Source organism: Phocoena sinus, chromosome X (assembly GCF_008692025.1).
Source record: "Phocoena sinus isolate mPhoSin1 chromosome X, mPhoSin1.pri, whole genome shotgun sequence".
In the NCBI taxonomy this organism is placed as follows: Eukaryota; Metazoa; Chordata; class Mammalia; order Artiodactyla; family Phocoenidae; genus Phocoena; species Phocoena sinus.
This window is the reverse complement of record NC_045784.1, coordinates 44,813,521-44,834,401: the sequence shown is the minus strand read 5'-3', so window position 1 is coordinate 44,834,401 and position 20,881 is coordinate 44,813,521. Positions and strand designations below refer to the sequence as shown.

Here is a 20,881-nt window from a genome sequence, read left to right as displayed (position 1 = left end):
GAATAGGTACTTCATGAGATTGTGCCTATAATAGTACTTGATACTGGGTAATAACTAGTGAATGTGTACTGTTTTTAATATGACATTTGAACGTGAAAAAGAAATAGGCATTTTCTAAACATTAATTCACCAAATATCTCTTTAAATACCAAGTTCTCATGATATGATTTCATTAATTTAATAAGTGTTTTTGAGTTTGAGTGCTTAGCATGTATATAGCAATATGTTAAACAATGTAGTGGGGCTCACAGCAGGAGTATGTTCCACCCCTGAACTCTAGTGGATGGAGATAAGACATATATAGGTAAAATGGTTGAGAAAGGAAGTAGGTGATTGATGAAATGAGTGATACCAGCAGCAAGTGGTTATGAAAATTGGAAGAAGAACATCACAAGGAACTTGAACAAAAGAAGGGGAGGTTGGCTCAATTCCTAAATGGTATGTGGGAAGGCATGAAGAGAGGATGGAGAGAAATGTGGATGCAGGTTTGAGGAAATTAAGAAAGCCCATCCAAATTTACCCATCAGTGAGAGGTAAATTTGAACTAATAGAAGGCCCAGTAAAGCAAAGTTTATCTAGTAGGCAATGAGGAGTCATTGCAGGATTGTGAATAGGTGAATAAGAATGAAATTGGTATTTGTGGGAAATTGGTGTGGGTTGGACTGGATGTAGGGAGGCCATGTGACATGCCTGCTTTTGCAAAGTAGTGACAGTAGGAATGGACAGGACAAGTTAATGGGGGAGATATTTCAAAGCCAGGACTTGGTGAGAGTGATTCAATATGAAGGCCGAAGAAGAGAAGGAAACAATGGTTACAAGGTTTGAGCCAGTCAGACCTTTAAGGATTTAAGACAAAATAAAAAGATAAATTAGGAAGAGCTAGGCTTGATGTCAGTGTTTGGTTTTTGTTTTGTTTTGTCTTTAGTTTGAGGGGATTGATGGGATATGTAGAGCTTCGACTGGCAGTTGTAGAGCATAGGTAGAAGTGGTGTGTTGTTTAGGTCCAGATCAGGACCAGAGATTGTCCTAGGCCTATTGAATGTTACTCCTAATCTAAACTGATCTCAATTACACATAAATATCTTCTGGTGGTCACTTCATCCTAAAAATATCAGCTTTCATTAACTTTCATCCTCCATTTTCTTCTTCTCATTTTCTCACTGAAGTGTGCCTTCTTCCACTACATGACAGTCTTCTCTATACTAATTCCAGATGAATTAGTATCCTCCAGATTGAGAAAAAAAAACATCAAGGAGCATCTTTTTATTCTCCTTTTCCAGTATTCCAGATGAATTAGTATCCTCCAGATTGAGAAAAAAAAAACATCAAGGAGCATCTTTTTATTCTCCTTTTCCAGTGAGCAATTTTTCAATAGCAGTTTTTCAGCAGTACAGTGGAAGGAGTACAATGGAAGGCACATAGCCATTGGTATATAACAGCACTGGTGTCAAATCACATATCAGCTGGCTGACCTTTAGCAAGTTAGTTAACCAAAATTTCCTCATCTTCAAGATAGGAATAATGGTATCTACATTATAGAGTTATATGAGTAAATGAGGTAATATGTATAAAGCCCTTTGAAAATAGTTGTTGCTTAATTAATATTGGCCCTATTGAACTTTTTTTCTGGAAATTTCTTCTCTTTGATTATTAAGTATATCTTTCTCCTGGTTTTCTTACTACTACTTATTTTCAGCTCTCTTCCCTTAATTTGTCTGTTAACTACAGTATACCTTAGAAGAGTGGTCCTCAAACTTGAGTGTGCATTAGAATCCTCTGGAGGGTTTGTTAAGGAACATATTTCTCCCCCCACCAAGTTTTTGTTCCAGTCAGGGTCCAAGATGTTCTCAGGTAATGCTGGTGCTGCTGGTCTGAGGACTGAACTTTGAGAACCACACTAACCTAGAGTTCAGCCTCAGACCCTCTTTTTTATTCTATGGACTTTTCTTGAGAGGCTTTAGGTATCACTGATGACTCTCAGGTTTCTATATCCAGAGAAGACCACACTACTAGACGCCAGATTATCATTTTCAACTGCATGTTACACTTTGCCACCAAGTTGTCTCCCAAACATATCATAATTCAGCATGCCCAAGCTGATTCTAAAGTACATATGGAAATATAAATCTGTAAGATTAGTCAGGAAAGGTCTGAAAAAGAAGAGTAATAAGGGAGAAAGGAACCAGTCCTGTTGAAACATATTATAAAACTACAGTTATTAAAATAGTTTGGTACTACCACATGAATATAGATCAATGGACCATAATTGAGCCTAGGAATTGATCCAAAGACATAACTTAGATATTTTAATATATGATTTTATTATTAAATAGTAAAGGTCTCTCTAAGCAAGACACAAAGGAAGCCATAAAGGAGAAAATTGTTAAATTTGACTACATGAAAGTTAAAATTTACAGCACCACAAAAATACAGAAACAGAATCCAAAGACAAAAAACTGGGAAGAAGAATTTGCATCTGATATGGGAAAGGGCTGGTTCCCTGTATATATAAAGAGCTCTTGAGATTGAGAATCACTTAGAAAAATACCCATAAACCATTATTTAAAAAGAGGAGAAAAGGACCTAAATAGCCAGTCCAGGGGAAAAGAAAATTGGCTTATAAAAATAAACAGAAAGATGCTCAGCAACACTCATAATTAAAGGAATATAGGTTAATTTAAGCAACAGCCCTCACCTTAAGATACAACTTTCACCAGTCAGAATGGCAAAAATCAGAGCATGTAATATACCATTTTTGGCAAGCATGTGGAGAAATGCACACTCTTACACCCTGCTATATACCTTGCTACTCAAAGCATGACCCTTGAACAAGCAGGATCTGCATGAACTGAGAGCTTGTTACAGATGCAGCCCCATCCCAGACCTACTAAACCAGAATCTGCATTTTAACGAGATCCCTAGGTGATTTGTTTGCACATGAAAGTTTGAAAAGCACTGCTCTAATACACTGTTGGAGGAAATGCAAATTAGCATAACCTCTTTGGATTTCAGGAGACTTTATCACAATTAAACATTCATATGCTCTGAACCAGAATTCCAGTTACAGGAATTTATCTAACAGATATAATCATATATGTGTGTGAAGAGATGTTCAAAGATATTCATTGCAGCATTATTTGTATTAACAAAAAATTAGAAACAACCTTAGTTTTCATTAATTTGGTAAAGGTTAAATGAATTATGAAAAAGTCACACAAGTGCAACACTAGGCCGTTATTAAAAATTTGTGAAAAAGTACATGCAGATACAAAATTATCTCCAAGATATATTGTTAAACACTAACAAGCAAGGTTCTGAACAGTATTCTAGTATGCTTTTTTTTTTGTATTCTGTTATTATAATTCCGATTTTACAGATAATGTAAGTGAGGCAGAGATGTTAAATAACTAGCCCAAGGCCACACAGCCAGCAGTGGCAGATTCAAATCTAGACAGTCTGGTTCCAGAGCTTATGTTCTTAACAGTATGCCATACTGCTGCTCTGGGATAAACAAGAACCTGTTAATGATGGTTTCCCCCAGAGTATGGGGAACTCATTTTTCATTGTATATGCTTTTGTACTGTTTGAATGGTTTACCTTTTGCAAGTATTGATTTAAAAAATAAAAACTTAAAAATCGACTTGTCCAAAATTGGACTAATTTCCCTCCCCACTCTTCTTGGTGACAGGCTCAATTATTTGTTTGTTTGCTTTTTAATCTTTCAATAAGGTTTTATTTTCTCCATAAATGTCTTACACATTTTTATTTAGATTTATTCCTAGGTAGCTTTTTTTTTTCCATTTTATTTTTTTAGGATTTCTTAGCATCATTCTTATTACTTTTTTTTTAAACATCTTTATTGGGGTATAATTGCTTTACAATGGTGTGTTAGTTTCTGCTTTATAACAAAGTGAATCAGTTATACATAAGTTCCCATATCTCTTCCCTCTTGCGTCTCCCTCCCTCCCACCCTCCCTATCCCACCCCTCCAGGCAGTCACAAAGCACCGAGCTGATCTCCCTGTGCTACGCGGCTGCTTCCCACTAGCTATCTACCTTACGTTTGGTAGTGTATATATGTCCATGCCTCTCTCTTGCTTTGTCACAGCTCACCCTTCCCCCTCTCTATATCCTCAAGTCCGTTCTCTAGTAGGTCTGTGTCTTTATTCCTGTCTTACCCCTAGGTTCTTCATGACATTTTTTTCCCTTAAATTCCATATATATGTGTTAGCATATGGTATTTGTCTTTCTCTTTCTTTTTTTTTTCTGACTTACTTCACTCTGTATGACAGACTCTAGGTCTATCCACCTCATTACAAATAGCTCAATTTCGTTTGTTTTTATGGCTGAGTAATATTCCATTGTATATATGTGCCACATCTTCTTTATCCATTCATCCGATGATGGGCATTTAGGTTGTTTCCATCTCCTGGCTATTGTAAATAGAGCTGCAATGAACATTTTGGTACATGACCCTTTTAGAATTATGGTTTTCTCAGGGTATATGCCCAGTAGTGGGATTGCTGGGTCGTATGGTAGTTCTATTTGTAGTTTTTTAAGGAACCTCCATACTGTTCTCCATAGTGGCTGTACCAATTCACATTCCCACCAGCAGTGCAAGAGTGTTCCCTTTTCTCCACACCCTCTCCAGCATTTATTGTTTGTAGATTTTTTGATGATGGCCATTCTGACTGGTGTGAGATGATATCTCATTGTAGTTTTGATTTGCATTTCTCTAATGATTAATGATGTTGAGCATTCTTTCATGTGTTTGTTGGCAGTCTGTATATCTTCTTTGGAGAAATGTCTATTTAGGTCTTCTGCCCATTTTTGGATTGGGTTGTTTATTTTTTTGTTATTGAGGTGTATGAGCTGCTTGTAAATTTTGGAAATTAATCCTTGAAGTGAGAAAGATGGCAGACACTCTGGGCTCCTTCCTCTACCCCTCATATTTTGTCCAACTGGGAGCCAAGATTTATTCGTTCTACCTCCTAGACCATTCTCAGACAAGCCTCAAATCTGCCTTGCCACTCTATCCCTGAATCATAGATCACTTTGGACTATAACATTCATTTCCTAACTGGTACACCTGCTTCTTTTCTCCCTAAAAATGTTAGCAGATACATCTTTCCAAAATGCAAATTTGATTCTGCCATTGTCATGCTTACAATTTTTCACTGGCTCCCCAGTGCCTGTGGGAAAAGTCCAAACTCATTAGCATGGCAACCTGGGTCTTCTGCATTCTGGCCCAGCCTGCCTCTCTAGCCTTACCTCCCACCACCCCTCCTCATACACCTTACCTTCAGGACACTATTTTTTCCTCACATTTCCATGATTTTTACATACTACTTCTTCTATAGAAGTATGTTTTATCTTGGTAAATTCCTACCCTTCCTTCAAGACCAGACCTCAAGCATGACTTCCTTTATGTGGGTTTTTCTGGCCGCCGGCTATTAGACATTATGTATTCTGTACTAGGCAGGTTAGGATACCCTAAAGTCCCGTGGCCTCTCAGTTTCCCACAGGAAATGTCTCCACTATCGAAGCACTCCTGTTTGAATGCTGTGCATTCACATTCCTCATGGACTCCCAACATGGATGCAGTATCCTGCAGCTGTTTCTCTAGCTCTCTCCCTAGCTAGTTCAGTCTTCTCCCCAGGTCTCCCATAGGCCCCAGAACTCTTCTTGGTCACCCAGGACATCTGGGAGACTTTTTCTTTTATTCTTAATTGTAGATTCATCATGCCCCCCTTCCCATCCTTCTATCTCTACCTGTAGGTGAGGCAGGTTAGAATAGTGGTTAACATGGGCTTTGGAGCTAGGCTGCCTGTGTTTGAATATGATCCCTGTGACTTTGTAATTCTGTGATCTTGGGCAAGTTACTCAACCTCTCCAAACCTCTGATTTTCCTCTCTGCACAGTGGAGATGAGTAGCACCTGCTTCATAGGGTTGTTATGAGTATTAATATTTGTACTACATAGGAACACTATAAGTGCTTGGAGATGAGTAGCACCTGCTTCATAGGGTTGTTATGAGTATTAATATTTGTACTACATAGGAACACTATAAGTGCTTGGAGATGAGTAGCACCTGCTTCATAGGGTTGTTATGAGTATTAATATTTGTAATACATAGGAACACTATAAGTGCTTTTGATATAAAAATGCCTAAAGTATGGCGCGGAAGAATCTTTTCAAATTGGCATAGGAGGCAGGCCTTTTTCTCCTTTGGAGCTCTTTTCTACTAAAGATGGCTGGTTAGTATTAGGAACAAGTATACATGAGTCAGCAAGAATCCCCACCCCTTTTCAAGTCTCCTGTAATTCTGGCTTGTTTCCCTAAATGGATGACAGATTGAAGCTTCTTGAGGGCAAGGATCATAGTGTAGACTTTTTAAGACTCCTTGGCACCTGTTAAACACATGATAGACACATCTATTCCCATCAGTCTTACAATTAAATCCAAGTCCTTACAATGACCCACTCACCTGGCCCTTGGCTCCTTCCCCAACCTCGTTTCCTACACTTCTTTGTCTTGTTCATTCTCCTCCAGCCACACTGGCTTTCATGGTTCTTGGACCATGGCAAGCTGATCCTACCTTGGGACCACTGCCCTGGCTGATGCCTCTGCCTAGAACATTCTTCCCTCAGATATTCACCTGGCTCCTTCCCTGACTTTAAGTCGCTGCTCAGATATCACCTCTTAATAGAGGCCTTCCCTGACCACACTCTAAAATAGAATCGGCCCTCACATAGCCCTGTCTGACAGTTTACCCCTTACCCTGCTTTCGCTGTCTTCATAGCACTTAGCACTACCTGTCATATTATATATTGAGTTGAGCCCCCTGAGGTCTGTCTAGTCTGTTTTATTCATTGGTTTGTCCCCAGCACCTTGAACAGTGCTTTCTTGGCTCTCAATAACTAATGAATGAAAGAATCAATGAATGAATAAATAAAGGAATGAATTCAACGCAAGTACCTGTGTAGAAGGGGAAATACAACAAATTCTGTTCACTCCTAGAATTTTGAAAATTTTATAATTTTCAGTCCATGATTCTGTCTTTCAGCTTTAGCATTTTCAAATTAAATCCATATCCATGTATGGGTTTTGTTTCAATTTTATAAACATCACCTTGACAAAAGTTAAAATCCAATATAAATCAAGTCCAATTTTACAAAAAAAAATGCTGATTTGTTTGTTCTCCATCCCATGGGGAAGGAATGTCTATGATTGTGTGTGTGTGTGTGTGTGTGTGTGTGTGTGTGAGAGAGAGAGAGAGAGAGAGAGAGAGAGAAAGAGAGAGAGAGAGAGAGAGAACTAGAACAGTTACCTGCAGTGAGGAAATTGGGTAGGGAGTAGGTTGGGGAGGCGGGAGTAGGGAGTCCAGGTTCCCCAGAAGGAAAATAATTTTGCAAATTGCTATCTATTTTTTCTAAACTGTTGCTTCCAAATCCATTAGAAAACCAAACTGAAATCCAAAGAAATGAAAAGCTTGATGAACTAGAGGTTCGTCAACGTAAATACATCAGATCAGGGAATTTCTCAGCAGCTCATGCAGAGCATTGTGAAACCATGTGAAAGCTTTATGAACAGAAACTTCAGCAAGGGGGACAGATATATGGCAGCTGCTTGCCAGCTCATATCTCCACTCAACACGGGAAGTTGTGATGTGGGAACTGCCCTCTTGGTTCTGGGATGCACCTTGCCATGAAGTAGAATGTTCCTGCCCCTGGAGCCCAAATTCTATTCAAGCAGCTGCCCTCTATTGTGTACATAGCCACTGGAAGTTGAAGGAAGGTTCCCAGGCTCCCTTGGAAGACAAGACCCCACATAAGTCAAACCAGCAGCAGCCAGTATTTTAAAGAAGCCATTTGAAAATCTGTTTTCAAATGTATGATAGCATTCTTTAGAGTGATGTGTCTCAAACTTGAGCGTGCATCAGAATCACTTGGTGTGCTTGTTAAAATTCAGATGGCTGGGCTCTACTCTCAGAGTTTCTGATTCAAAAGGTCTGGAGTGGGGCCCCAGAATTTCATTTCTTACAAATTTCCCAGGTGATGCTGATGCTGATCTATTCGACAGACTTTGAGAACTACTGTTTAGGGACAAAAACACAGGAATTTGGAAGCAAAGAACTTGGATTCAAGCCTTGTATGATTTACTTCACCTCTGAACTTGAGTTTTTTCTTTTCTAACATGGAGTTTATAAGGTTGTTGGAAGGATTAAATAGAATGGTGTCTATGAAAGTTCTTTGTGAACTGTAAATATTAGCAGTTAAACGGCTTCACAAATAGTACTTGCTGCCACCCCCCCCCCAGCAGATTTTCCTGTGCTTTGTCCCCTCTCCACACAACTTTGTCCCACCAAGTCCATCAGGCGCCTAGGAAAAACTGAAGCCAAGAAGGCCATGAGTAGTAAAAAAATTTTTAACCCACTGGGCATGGCCATAATGCTGACCTTGACTTGACCTCCCTTTTCCTCTGACTGGCCTCTTCTCAACTTGCTCCTCATTCTTCCAGCCCTGGCCACCTCTCACAGCAAAGAACAGCAACTAGTGCTGACATTGGGGTAAAAAACTGTCAGATGGAATTTTTTTAAATTAGTAGCATAAACAGAGGAATCTACTGCCAAGCAGGAAAGCATTTGTTGGGGAAACCATTTTACTAGGTTGGTGGGCTCTGAGCTGATTTCCCTGAGGGCAAAATCCAGATGCTTGAAAGAGTTAAGTGGAATCATAAGTATAATTGCAGATTTCTAACTTAGGAATGTGTCAGACAGTTGTATTAGACAGTTGCCAGGGTAAATGATATGTCTGTGTAGAAGGGTGTCCTTTTTCTTTGGAAACCTTTTCTCATTCAAAACTAATACGTGTGTAGTGTAGAAAATTTTGAAATTTTCTAAAGGTATAAAGAATTAAAATGACCCTTAATTCTGCCACACAGAGATAAATACTTAGTGGTAAGATATTGGTACATTTTCATTCAGCCTTTTAATATGTGTATGCTTATACATGAATATATGTGTATGGATATATATTTTTTGAATTGGGCTGGTACTACATACAGGTTTGTATACTGTTTTTTTCACTTTTGTAATGGCAGACTATTATTCTTTCCTGTAGATATACAGTACTTCACCTAACTTCCTAAATGTTGAACAGTTAGGATATTCCTAATTTTACATTATAAATAACCCTGCATTCGATGACACTTCATGTACATAAATCAATGTGTGCATCTCTAATTGCTCTCTTAGGATAGAATCCTTGGAATGGAAAGATTAGATTAAAGGTAGGAACATTTTTAAAAACAGATATAATTCACCTACCATAAAATTCATTACTTTTAAGTGTGAGATTCAGTGATTTTTAGTATATTTACAAGGTTGTATGACCACCACCACTGTCTAATTCCAGAAAAAATAAGCAGTGCTTCACAAATTTGCATGTCATCCTTGTGAAGGAGCCATGCTGATATTCTCTGTATTGTTCCATTTTTAGTATATGTCAGCTAAAGCAAGCACTGTAGGAACATTTTTATGTCTCTTGATGACATATGGCAAGTTTCCCTCTAGTAAATGTATACCCAATCCATTCCCATTCAGCAATGTATAAGAATGCCTCTTTCCCTGCAACTTTGCTGACACTTAGTTAAAAAAATATATTGCCAATATCATTGAAAAAGGCATTTTATTGTTTTGTATTTTTGATTAGCTCTTCTTCCTCTGTAGCTGTTCTGTAGAGATATGTCATCCACCCTCTTTCCTTTGCATGCATTTACCGTGGGCAGTCACATCCACTGCGACAGCCTCGGCTGCCTCCTCTCTGTGGATAATGATCACATGTCCATACCCTGCCCTAACCTCTTTCTGGCACTGCAGCCCAGATGTCAAGCTGCTTGCTGGGCATGACTATCTACATTTTTTTAACATCTTTATTGGAGTATAATTGCTTTACAATGGTGTGTTAGTTTCTGCTCTATAACAAAGTGAACCAGCTATACACATACACACGTTCCCATATCTCTTCCCTCTTGCGTCTCTCTCCCTCCCACCCTCCCTATCCCACCCCTCTATGTGGTCACAAAGCACAGAGCTGATCTCCCTGTGCTATGCGACTGCTTCCCACTAGCTATCTACCTTACGTTTGGTAGTGTATATATGTCCATGCCTCTCTCTCGCTTTGTCACAGCTCACCCTTCCCCCTCCCCATATCCTCAAGTCCGTTCTCTAGTAGGTATGTGTCTTTATTCCCGTCTTACCCCTAGGTTCTTCATGACCTTTTTTTTTTTCTTAGATTCCATATATATGTGTTAGCATATTTGACAGCATATCAAACACGCTCATGTCTAAAATCAAACTCATGACTCCTGAAGCCAGCTCTGGCTCTCAACTTCCCTATCTCGATTAGTGATACCATCATTCTCCTAGGTGTTTCATGGTCACCTTAACTCCTCTCTCTACTCCATATTTAATTAGTAGTCCAAGCTTCTTGATTCTGTCTTTTATGTCCTTCCTCACATCCTTCCCTTCTGCTCCACCCTCACTGTCACTGCTCTACTTCTACCTTTTATTATGTCTATTACACTAGCCTACTCACTTCACTATGCTTTTAGTATTTATCCATATAATTCATTCTACATGTAGCTATGAGAATAACCTTCCTAACATATGCTTTTACCATGTTGCTTTCCTATCCTGGAACCTCCAAAGCCTCTCTCTCGCCTATTGGTAAAGTAAATGCTTTATCCTGACACTTAAGGCCCACCGTGTTGTTGCATCATTCTAATTTTACTTCCTGTGTGCCTTATAGAAACTGTGTTCTTTCTTCAGCATATTCCTGCTTTATCCACTCTTGTTTTTGCAAAACCTGGCATGACCTCTTTCCCAGTCTCCTCCAGCTGAAATTGTCCTGAGTCTTCAAAATCAGAGGCTTTGTGAAGTCTTCCTTGATTCAATTAGCTGTACTTTCCCCTTTTTTTCCTCATTGTCTGGTTTTAGACAGCAATTTTATAGTGTTTTCAACAAAAAATTAAGGAAGCTTGCTTAATAATGTTTTTATTACATGAGTGGCTTTAAATTTTTATTGAAATATAGTTGATTTACAATGTTGTGGTGTTAGTTTCAGGTGTACAGCAAAGTGATTTGGATATGTATGTATGTATGTGTGTGTTCTTTTCTTGGATTCTTTTCCATTATAGGTTATACAAGATATTGAATATAGTTCCCTGTACAGTAAATCCTTGTTGTTCTCTTTTTTTAAACTCTCATTTTGTTAGCATTTCCTTTATGACACGATATTCTGCCCTGTTTAGTTACTTAGCTATTTTTATTCACCCCCTACCACACTATAAATTTCTTGAGCACAGGAATTATATCTTCTTCATTTTGGCATGTTCCATAGTACCTCTCCAAGCACGTTAAATGTAGATAGGAGCTCCATAAATGCTTGAATAAAAGAATGTTAAAGACTGCCAACTTTTTTTTTTAAGAACTACTAATGACTCAGTTTCGGGAATGAATTCTGTGCTAAGGTACAGATGCCAGACAACCCAAATGTCATGGCTTATTCTTCTTTTTCCCTCACTATCCACAGCCAATCCATCAACAAATACTGTAAGCTCTACCTCTTCAAGATACCTCTAATCAAACCTCTTTTCTCTACCCCTACTGCTTCCTCCCTAGAACAAATCACCATTATCTCTTACCTATAAGAGCCTTTTTAAACTGGCTCCCTGGCTTCTTCTCTTGTCCTGCCTAAATCTATCAGCCAAGTGAGATTTTTGTAAAACTTAGATCATGGTAGTCCTCTGTTTAACAACCTCCAGTAACTTACTTCCCACTACACTGAGAATAAAACACAAACTTCCTATCTTGGCCTTTGAAAACTCCATGATCTGGCCTTGGCACTTCCCCAACCTCATGTCCCTGTACTGTCTACCTTGCTCACTGTGCTCCAGCTCTGCTGAGCATCAGCCATTCCTCATTGTCATGTTCGCTCAAAGCAGAGTGAGTAGGTTCTCTTGGTTCTATTTAGGTCCTCACTGTTATTGGACGTTGTCTTTGGGCTTCATGCCTTTAGTAGTGGAGATGACTCGGGGAGTGGCCAGAAGCAATTCTAAAGGTTTTGAGACTTGACTTTAGGCAAAACTTTTGTGGAGTCCATCATTTTGCTGAAAATTGGTACTCCAATACTGAGTTTGAGCTGAAGGAGGTATTTGGCTGAAAGGGAAAAGAAAGGAAATCTTATATTATTCCTGTAACCTTCTTCCCAAGGGATGCTACAAATATTACTGATAGAAATTGGAGCTGGAGGACAAACATCCTCCACCTTCTTTATCACCCTGGGTGTTGATTTAGGAAATTGGTCATCACAGCAGAAGCTGACTCAACAGATGGGGTTCTGTGAACCTATTGTCATTTTCTCTATGAAAATGACTTCTCTCTGAAGTCTCCCTCAGGCCTCTGGTGTTGCACCCTTAGCTTTTGTATATAAGGGAAGAGAGAAAAGCCCTCTTTGTTATTCAGATTCTTGACTTGCTCCCCTTGCTTCTAGAAGCTGTGAAATATGCACCATCCACCTCCTTGCCTTTGGGATCATTAACAAGAAATAGTCTATGATGGGTATTTGTTATCAGATATACATAGAAAGAGTATGCTTCACAGCCCACTATGAAAGAGAATTCCAAGTACTGTGTTTCTAAACTACTAAGCATTTTTCTAGCCCCTAATATTTGCAGAGCTCTCCCACATCATTCATATGGTTGCTTCATGCCAACCTTCTTTGGAAAAAGAGGTGTCCCTGTGTTTTAAAGATTTCAATGTGAAAAAGTGGAGAAATGAAAGCAAAAGTTCAAGTGTAAAGGCCCTAACCAGATGAGGGTATTGCTCTTTACTTGGAAAGCCACAAGACACCCCTTGACATGCAGCACAGCATTTCAGGGAGTCTTTACTCCCACCCCAACATCCCTTTCCTTTCTTATTCACTACCCTGGGTTTTCTTTAAACCATGAATGGATCCTGAGGTGGAGGCTGGAGAGGGGGATCCAGCAGGTTTACATGAAAGTACTTGACCTGGCTATTCCGAGAGGTGAGGGGAGGTAGTCCCTTCTATGTAAAGTACCTGTATCTCAGATGACCCAAATTATAGCTCCCCAACTGACAAGAAAGGCCTTGTCCTAAAACTTCTCTTTTAAATTATACATACATATATACACCCACATACACATAGATATACACACAGATACACACATACATACCCATACGTGTATACAGACATATACATTCACACATTTACATACACATACATGTTCTCCCTTGGTTGGGTCTGTATAAGGAAGGTCTCCAGATCACCAGGTTTCAGGGTCCCCCAGGTAACAGTGTGAGGGTATGAGGAGGCCTTCAGGGCTCTATATCCCTCTACAGTGATCAAGCGACTTTTGCCTCCTTCTGTCAGATAAACAAGCCATGCATTGTTCTGTCCACCAGCTGTGTGCGGGCTTCCCTTCCTGCTGAGTGGGCCAGAATGAGCATGGATTCCTTCATGTGGGGCAGGTGGAATGCGCGGTTTTGGGGTGGGGGAGGCTGGAAGAGCCACAGAAAGTAAACGGAGCTAATCAAGGACACTCTTTTGTGCTTCTCCTTATCTAAACACTTTCAAAAAATGAAAGAGCCTGCAGTAGGTTATGGGCCAGACCTCAGGCTAAGCATAACCCCAAGCAACAGGGGCCATATTTTTCTTCTTGCCCTGGGTTGGATCAGAGCCACGGTTCTCTTTCTGCTTGCCCTCTACCCTCCTCCCTCCAAGTAGTTATTGAGGGGTCTGCTGGGAGCCAGGCTCAGAGACTGGTAGTGCTGTCAGAAGGTATTGGGGTGACACCCCACTACAGCAGCCAGTGGTTGACTCCTTCTAGAATTGGTCCACCTCCCTCCCCTCACCTCTCACAACAGCCTTTATGAGGCCTGTTCTGGGAGCCAGCTTCTGACAGATCTGCCACTTCTGCCTGCATGTGCTCACCCTCTTTGCACCCATGCCAAGTTCTTATCCTCTGAGTGCTTGGAAAAGAAGCAGTCATCTTTTCCTTCCCCTGAACATAGGAGGTGATACTTGCTCATGTTGTCTGGAACTTAGCTCTGCTAAGTGAGAGGGTACTTCTTTTACCTCCACCCCATCTCCCAGCCTCCTTTCTAAATCCCAAACTGGCCAAACTGCTCACATTCCTCTCTAATCATCTTCTGCCCAAGGATTTCTTCAGTATATGCTATCTGTGCCCATCTGCCCATCATATCACCTCCTCTGGTGACTACCCAACTGCCATGCTCCACCCTGCCTCCCTGCCTGAGCCAGTCCCAAGAATGTGCTTGCACCTTTAATCAAAACTTCCTCAGCCCACCTGGCCACTGACAGGGCCAGACTGCTATCAAATTTGTTATTCTTTACTTTGTTAGGAAATGGGGGGTCAGGGAAGCATTTTTATGGACTGGGTTACTGAGTGGAGAGAGGAAGGCACTTGGTGACCAGATTAGGGAAGGCTGGGTACCCAGGCCTGAATAATGACATTAGAAAGGACTGTTTATTCTGATGCTGTTTCAGACCAGGGGTTATTCCCTAGTGTACTGCTAACACTAAAGGTATTATATTCCCTAGTGTATCGTCAGAATGTGGTAATCACACTGGCAGCATCACCATCACTCTAGAGCTTGTCAGAAAGTCAGAATCTGGAGCCCAGTCTAGAGCTACTGAATCAGAATCTGATTCAAGATGGACAGGTGATTAGTCTGGCCACTGAAGTTTAAGGAGTGCTACTCTAGAGAACTAGGCTTGGCATTTGAACATTCTCTTAAGTAGTCCTTTTGCTCTCCTCTTCATCTGGCTTGAAGACATTCTTTTTCTAGCCACTAACAATACCCTTCCCATTATTATTTGGGGTAGAGGATAATATTAATAGCGGATATCATTTATTGAATGCCTATCACGTGCCAGGCATGCACTACAGATGAGGAAATTGAGGCTCTGTGACACGCCCAAGGCCAAACAACTAATGGGTGGGAAAGCTGAGACTCCAAGCCAGATCCACATGCACATAAAATCCCCAAACTTCCCCCTTACAGTACTTCTAACTACCAAAGGATGGCTTTGGCACCTGCGTTTTGTGGAACAGACAAAAGTCCACCCAAACCTCCCTAGGAGGTACAGAGGGAAGAGAGGGGAAGGTGCCTCCCGGCATGATTTTCCTAGAAAGTGAAGTCCCTGGCATCATTCTTGTCCTGAGGAAGCTCACATAAACCCTCTCAGGGGCCAGAAATGGCTGGAATTGGGACCAGAGGCCAAGAGAAACTGGAGTGGGGATCCAGGAATATTATGAAGGGAAAACCCTAACTCTAAATCCCTAACAGAAATCAAATTCTGATGCCTGAGCTTGGGCTTAGTGTGTGCAACATACTCCTGTGGGGCTGCTCTGGGTTCTGGCTGTTGCATAGGTCATTGAGGACATCATGTGGACCCCCAGGCTGGGGCCTGGGACTATTACATCAGAGCATGCCATAGTTGGACGGGTTGTTTGTGACAATGGACTTTAATGTTTTATTTTGCAGAGAGGAAACAGAAGCCCATAGAGGGGGAGTAAATTGCCAGAGGTCAGAGCAAAATCATGGCAGAGGCAGGGATGCTTACTCCAAGCAGCACTATTCTGGAGTTGGAGTCTCTGGTGTGAAATGCAGTTTCCTTTGGGTCTGCTCAGGTGCCTGTAGGACGTGCAGACCCTGAAAATACAGCCCAGAATGGTTTGTGAATCTTTCTATCTCAGCAGGACATTCATCTTGGGAGATCTCTAGGTTACTTGCCCCTATCTATGTAAAATCAGCTGTAGTGCTACTTGCTTTTCTGGACGTGGAGGCTGCTGGGCCTGGCTGATCTGGGCTTTCCTTTTCTGGGGCCCAGAGGACCTGCGGAGATGGCTGGGTGGGGTCAACCCAGTCCAGGAAGCACAGGAATTCTTTTAAGTGTATGTGTCTGGGGTATTTTTCTCCCTCACTTACGTGTATTTTTAAAAATTCTTTTTAGACACCCGCTTTATCTTTCCCAAACATCATTTCCTTGCTCCTTTCCTGAGTTCTAGCAGTGGCTGGGGGCCCAGCTTCCTTATTGGCCTCTGAGCTGTGGAAGAGGGCGGGCCAGGGCTCAGAGGAGGCTGGAGTAGGGAACAGGGGGGCTGTTTATGCTGCTGGAACTGCCTTTCATCCTTCCCTTTGCCACCAGGGTGCTGGCTGGTTTCTGGAGCAGCGTCTTCACTCCTATCCAGCTCTTGACACTGGCTTTCATTCCCTAAGGCTGTGGCCTCCTCTAGGCCCAACCAGGCTGATGGCCATACCTTGCCTTCAGTGCTACTCCTTTCTGTTCTTGGAACTGGGACCTGGCTGTGCTTGAGCCCCTTGAATCACACTCAGGGGCTTGGGCTGATGGCCCCTCTTGTCAAGAGGACTTAAAGGAAGGCAGATGGGTTTCTGCTAAAGGAGGATCCAGCCTGCAGAAAGAAGCCCAGGGGGCTGGCTGGAGGGGTTATTGAGGAGCATCTGAGCTGGCTGGATAACCAGCTCTCTCCTAAGCCATCTCCCCATCCTGGGCAACTTCTATGGTAGGTACTACTGGTAGCCATGGCCATCATGGCTGCTGCTCCCTCTTCCCCCTTTGGCTTTCTTTCTTCAATATCCCATTTTGCTTCCTAAGAAAGGAATTTGGGGGTAATGAATGATAGGGTGTGTGTTTAATGATAGTGCCTTAAGAGAAAGGGGTTGCTGCCTCCACAGCTAGGCCTGGAGCTACATGGTTGGTGGCTGGCATTTTCTTACCTCTGTGCTTATTTCTCCTCATCCTCTTTCCCCACTGCCTAAGGAGGGGATGGTTTCAACTTTAGGACTACTGAGACTTCCCTTTTCTGACTGCTTCTTGAAGGAATGGCTAGGAGAAGCCTTAGGTGTATAAGCTTTTTGAGATAGAGGGGAGGCAGGGTCATGTGGTATTCTAAAAAGGGTTGGAGGACCTGAGCCTCATTCTCAACTGCTGGTTACTAGCTGTGTGTTCTTGGCAAAGCAGTTCAGCTCTCTGTGTCTCTGTTTCTGCCTCTGTAAAGGGGTCATAATAATAGCGCTTACTGATAAGGCTGGAGTGAGGATTGAATCAGCTAATGCATGCAAAGTGTGCAGTGCCAGATACATCTTAAGTATCCAATAAGTGGTCCCTGTTGTTTTTTTTTTTAAGTTAATAGTGTTATGTTTTTTTAAGTTAATAGTACGTCAGACACTATGCTGAGTGATTTCACACATGGGACTGCATTTAATCCAGACGTTAACTCATGAGTAAGGGATGGTGATCGTCTCCATTTTACAGATAAAGAATCTACAACAGAGAAGTGACTTGCCCCAGGTCACACTGCTAGGATTGGAATGTGAGTGTGGACTGACTCCAAGTCTAGGCCTCTTCAGGAAGAATAATAGGCCAAGTATTAGACCCTATAGATAGTTTCCTCTCCTTTCCTAATCTAGGGCTAGAAGGCTCCAGCTCTGGCTACAGTTCCTCCACTGGGATTTTCCTCCCTGCAGCTTGTGCTTTTCTCCCAGTGGTCCCAAAGCCCCCACTGCCTTACTTCTGTCTCCTTTAGGGTTGTTTCCCACTCCTGGAGAAACCCTAGAGAGAGTAGGAGCCTTTGTAAGCTATCTTTCAAAGTGTGGCAAGGGAGTGATGCTAGTGGAACCTTGACAGTGGATGGACAAATCTGGATGGAAGTACTCTTAAACCATCGAGAAGGAAAAGTCTGAGCTGACAACCCTTACTATAGCACCTACTACATATTGACCACTTGTTATGCATCAGTATGTGTCCCAGATGCTTTGAGAATATTCTCTCTCATCCCCACAATAACCTAGCCAGGTAAGGATTATTGTTTTGGTTTGGTTTGGTTTTTTTGGATAAGAAAACTGACTAAAGCTCAGATAGGTTAAGTGACTTACACAGAATCACACATCCAAAATGGTAGTTAGGCTATGAACCTAGTAGATCTGTCTCACTTGTTCTTGCCTCGTTGCCTGCTGGCTTGGTATAGTTGGTAGGATGAGACTAACGTACATGAAATGATGGTGAGCAATATCAAACATTATATTATGATGGGCTAAATTGTGGGGACTAGATTACTAAGGACAAGCTCCCTGGAGTAGACATTACTCAAGCAGTACCTTGAATAACAGGTGGGATTTAGAGTAACAAAATGAGAGAGGGCATTCCAGGCAGAGGGAACATTCACAGTAGCAACTGAAACCCCATTCTAGGCAGTTGACATTCATGGTCTCATTTGATTTTTTTACAACTCCATTAACTAGGTACTGTTATCCCCACTTTACAGTCATGGAAGCTAGAGCTCTGAGAAGTGAAAGCACCTGTCTAAAGCAACAGAGCTTTTAAGTGGTGGATTCCAACCAAGGTCCAATTCCAGAGCCTGTGCTAGATTCTACTAGAAAACCAAAAGCAGAGGCACAAAGCTGGTTGCAGGGTATGATCGGAACAGAGACATGAGAGGTTGGGCTGGGTGGGTAAAGGCAGCTTATAAAGGGCTTTGAAAGTCTGATCCAGTTTACAGTCGCTGCAGGAAAGGTTAAGAAATAGGGAGCTAGTGAAGTTTCTTGAATAGGAAAGTGCCACAATCCAGTTGTTGTCTGACATGATATGATCTAAAAGCAGTGACTGGAGGTGGAACAAGGTGACACTGGCTGGCAGAATAACACAGCATTTTGGGTTTTGTTTTTGTTTTTTTTTTGTTTTTTTGGACCTTTGCTCTTTATTTTTTTCTTTACATTTTTATTGGAGCATAATTGCTTTACAATGGTGTGCTAGTTTCTGCTTTATAACAAAGTGAATCAGTTATACATCTACATATGTTCCCATCTCTCTTCCCTCTTACGTCTCCCTCCCTCCCACCCTCCCTGTCCCACCCCTCTAGGTGGTCAAAAAGCACCGAGCTGATCTCCCTGTGCTATGCGGCTGCTTCCCACTAGCTATCTATTTTACGTTTGGTAGTGTATATATGTCCATGCCACTCTCTCGCTTTGTCACAGCTTACCCTTCCCCCTCCCCATATCCTCAAGTCCATTATCTAGTAGGTCTGTGTCTTTATTCATGTCTTACCCCTAGGTTCTTCATGACATTGTTTTTTTTTCTTAAATTCCATGTATATGTGTTAGCATACGGTATTTGTCTTTCTCTTTCTGCCTTCACTCTGTATGACAGACTCTAGGTCCATCCACCTCATTACAAATAGCTCACTTTCATTTCTTTTTATGGCTGAGTAATATTCCATTGTATATATGTGCCACATCTTCTTTATCCATTCATCCGATGATGGACAATTAGGTTGTTTCCATCTCCTGGCTAATAGAGCTGCAATGAACATTTTGGTACATGACTCTTTATGAATTATGGTTTTCTCAGGGTATATGCCCAGTAGTGGGATTGCTGGGTCATTTGGTAGTTCTATTTGTAGTTTTTTAAGGAACCTCCATACTGTTCTCCATAGTGGCTGTACCAATTCACATTCCCACCAGCAGTGCAAGAGTGTTCCCTTTTCTCCACACCCTCTCCAGCATTTATTCTTTCTAGATTTTATTATGATGGCCATTCTGACTGGTGTGAGATGATATCTCATTGTAGCTTTGATTTGCATTTCTCTAATGATTAATGATGTTGAGCATTCTTTCATGTGTTTGTTGGCAGTCTGTATATCTTCTTTGGAGAAATGTCTTTTTAGGGCTTCTGCCCATTTTGGGGTTGGGTTGTTGTTTTACTGTTATTGAGCTGAATGGGCTGCTTGTAAATTTTGGAGATTAATCCTTTGTCAGCTGCTTCATTCGCAAATATTTTCTCCCATTCTGAGGGCTGTCTTTTGGTCTTGTTTATGGTTTCCTTTGCTGTGCAAAAGCTTTGAAGTTTCATTAGGTCCCATTTGTTTATTTTTGTTTTTATTTCCATTTCTCTAGGAGGTGGGTCAAAAAGGATCGTGCTGTGATTTATGTCATAGAGTGTTCTGCCTATGTTTTCCTCTTAGAGGTTGATAGATTCTGGCCTTACATTTAGGTATTTAATCCATTATGAGCTTATTTTTGCGTATGGTGTTAGGGAGTGATCTAATCTCATACTTTTACACGTACCTGTCCTGTTTTCCCAGCACCACTTATTGAAGAGGCTGTCCTATCTCCACTGTACATTCCTGCCTCCTTTATCAAAGATAAGGTGACCATATGTCCATGGGTTTATCTCTGGGCTTTCTATCCTGTTCCATTGATCTATATTTCTGTTTTTGTGCCAGTACCATACTGTCTTGATTACTGTAGCTTTGTAGTATAGTCCGAAGTCAGGGAGCCTGATTCGTCCAGCTCCGTTTTTCGTTCTCAAGATTGCTTTGGCTATTCGGGGTCTTTTGTGTTTCCATACAAATTGTGAAATTTTTTGTCCTAGTTCTGTGAAAAATGCCAGTGGTAGTTTGATAGGGATTGTACTGAATCTGTAGATTGCTTTGGATAGTACAGTCATTTTCACAGTGTTGATTCTTGCAATCCACGAACATGGTATATCTCTCCATCTATTTGTATCATCTTTAATTTTTTCATCAGTGTCTTATAATTTTCTGCATACAGGTCTTTTGTCTCCTTAGGTAGGTTTATTCCTAGATATTTTATTCTTTCTGTAGCAATGGTAAATGGGAGTGTTTTCTTGATCTCACTTTCAGATTTTTCATCATTAGTGTATAGGAATGCCAGAGATTTCTGTGCATTAATTTTGTATCCTGCTACTTTACCAAATTCATTGATTAGCTGTAGTAGTTTTCTGGTAGCATCTTTA

General features: G+C 41.2%; 1 protein-coding gene and 1 non-coding gene across 8 annotated transcripts in view; one reads left to right on the top strand and one right to left on the bottom strand.

Annotated features, from left to right (window-relative positions):
• The window catches only part of SHROOM4 (shroom family member 4), a 224,962-nt gene that overhangs the window by 149,557 nt on the left and 54,524 nt on the right, over positions 1–20,881 (top strand). Inside the window, exon 1 of one of the 7 annotated variants that reach the window (XM_032619860.1) lies at positions 16,586–16,631. The exons of the other annotated variants lie outside the window; for them this stretch is intronic. The gene's annotated coding sequence lies outside the window, so the exon portion shown is untranslated. Of the gene's footprint in view, positions 1–16,585; positions 16,632–20,881 lie in introns of those variants that run through there. 7 annotated transcript variants of the gene reach the window in all.
• Positions 9,417–9,520, bottom strand: LOC116748238. The gene has a single exon (XR_004348246.1). It is a non-coding gene; the product is annotated as a U6 spliceosomal RNA (small nuclear RNA).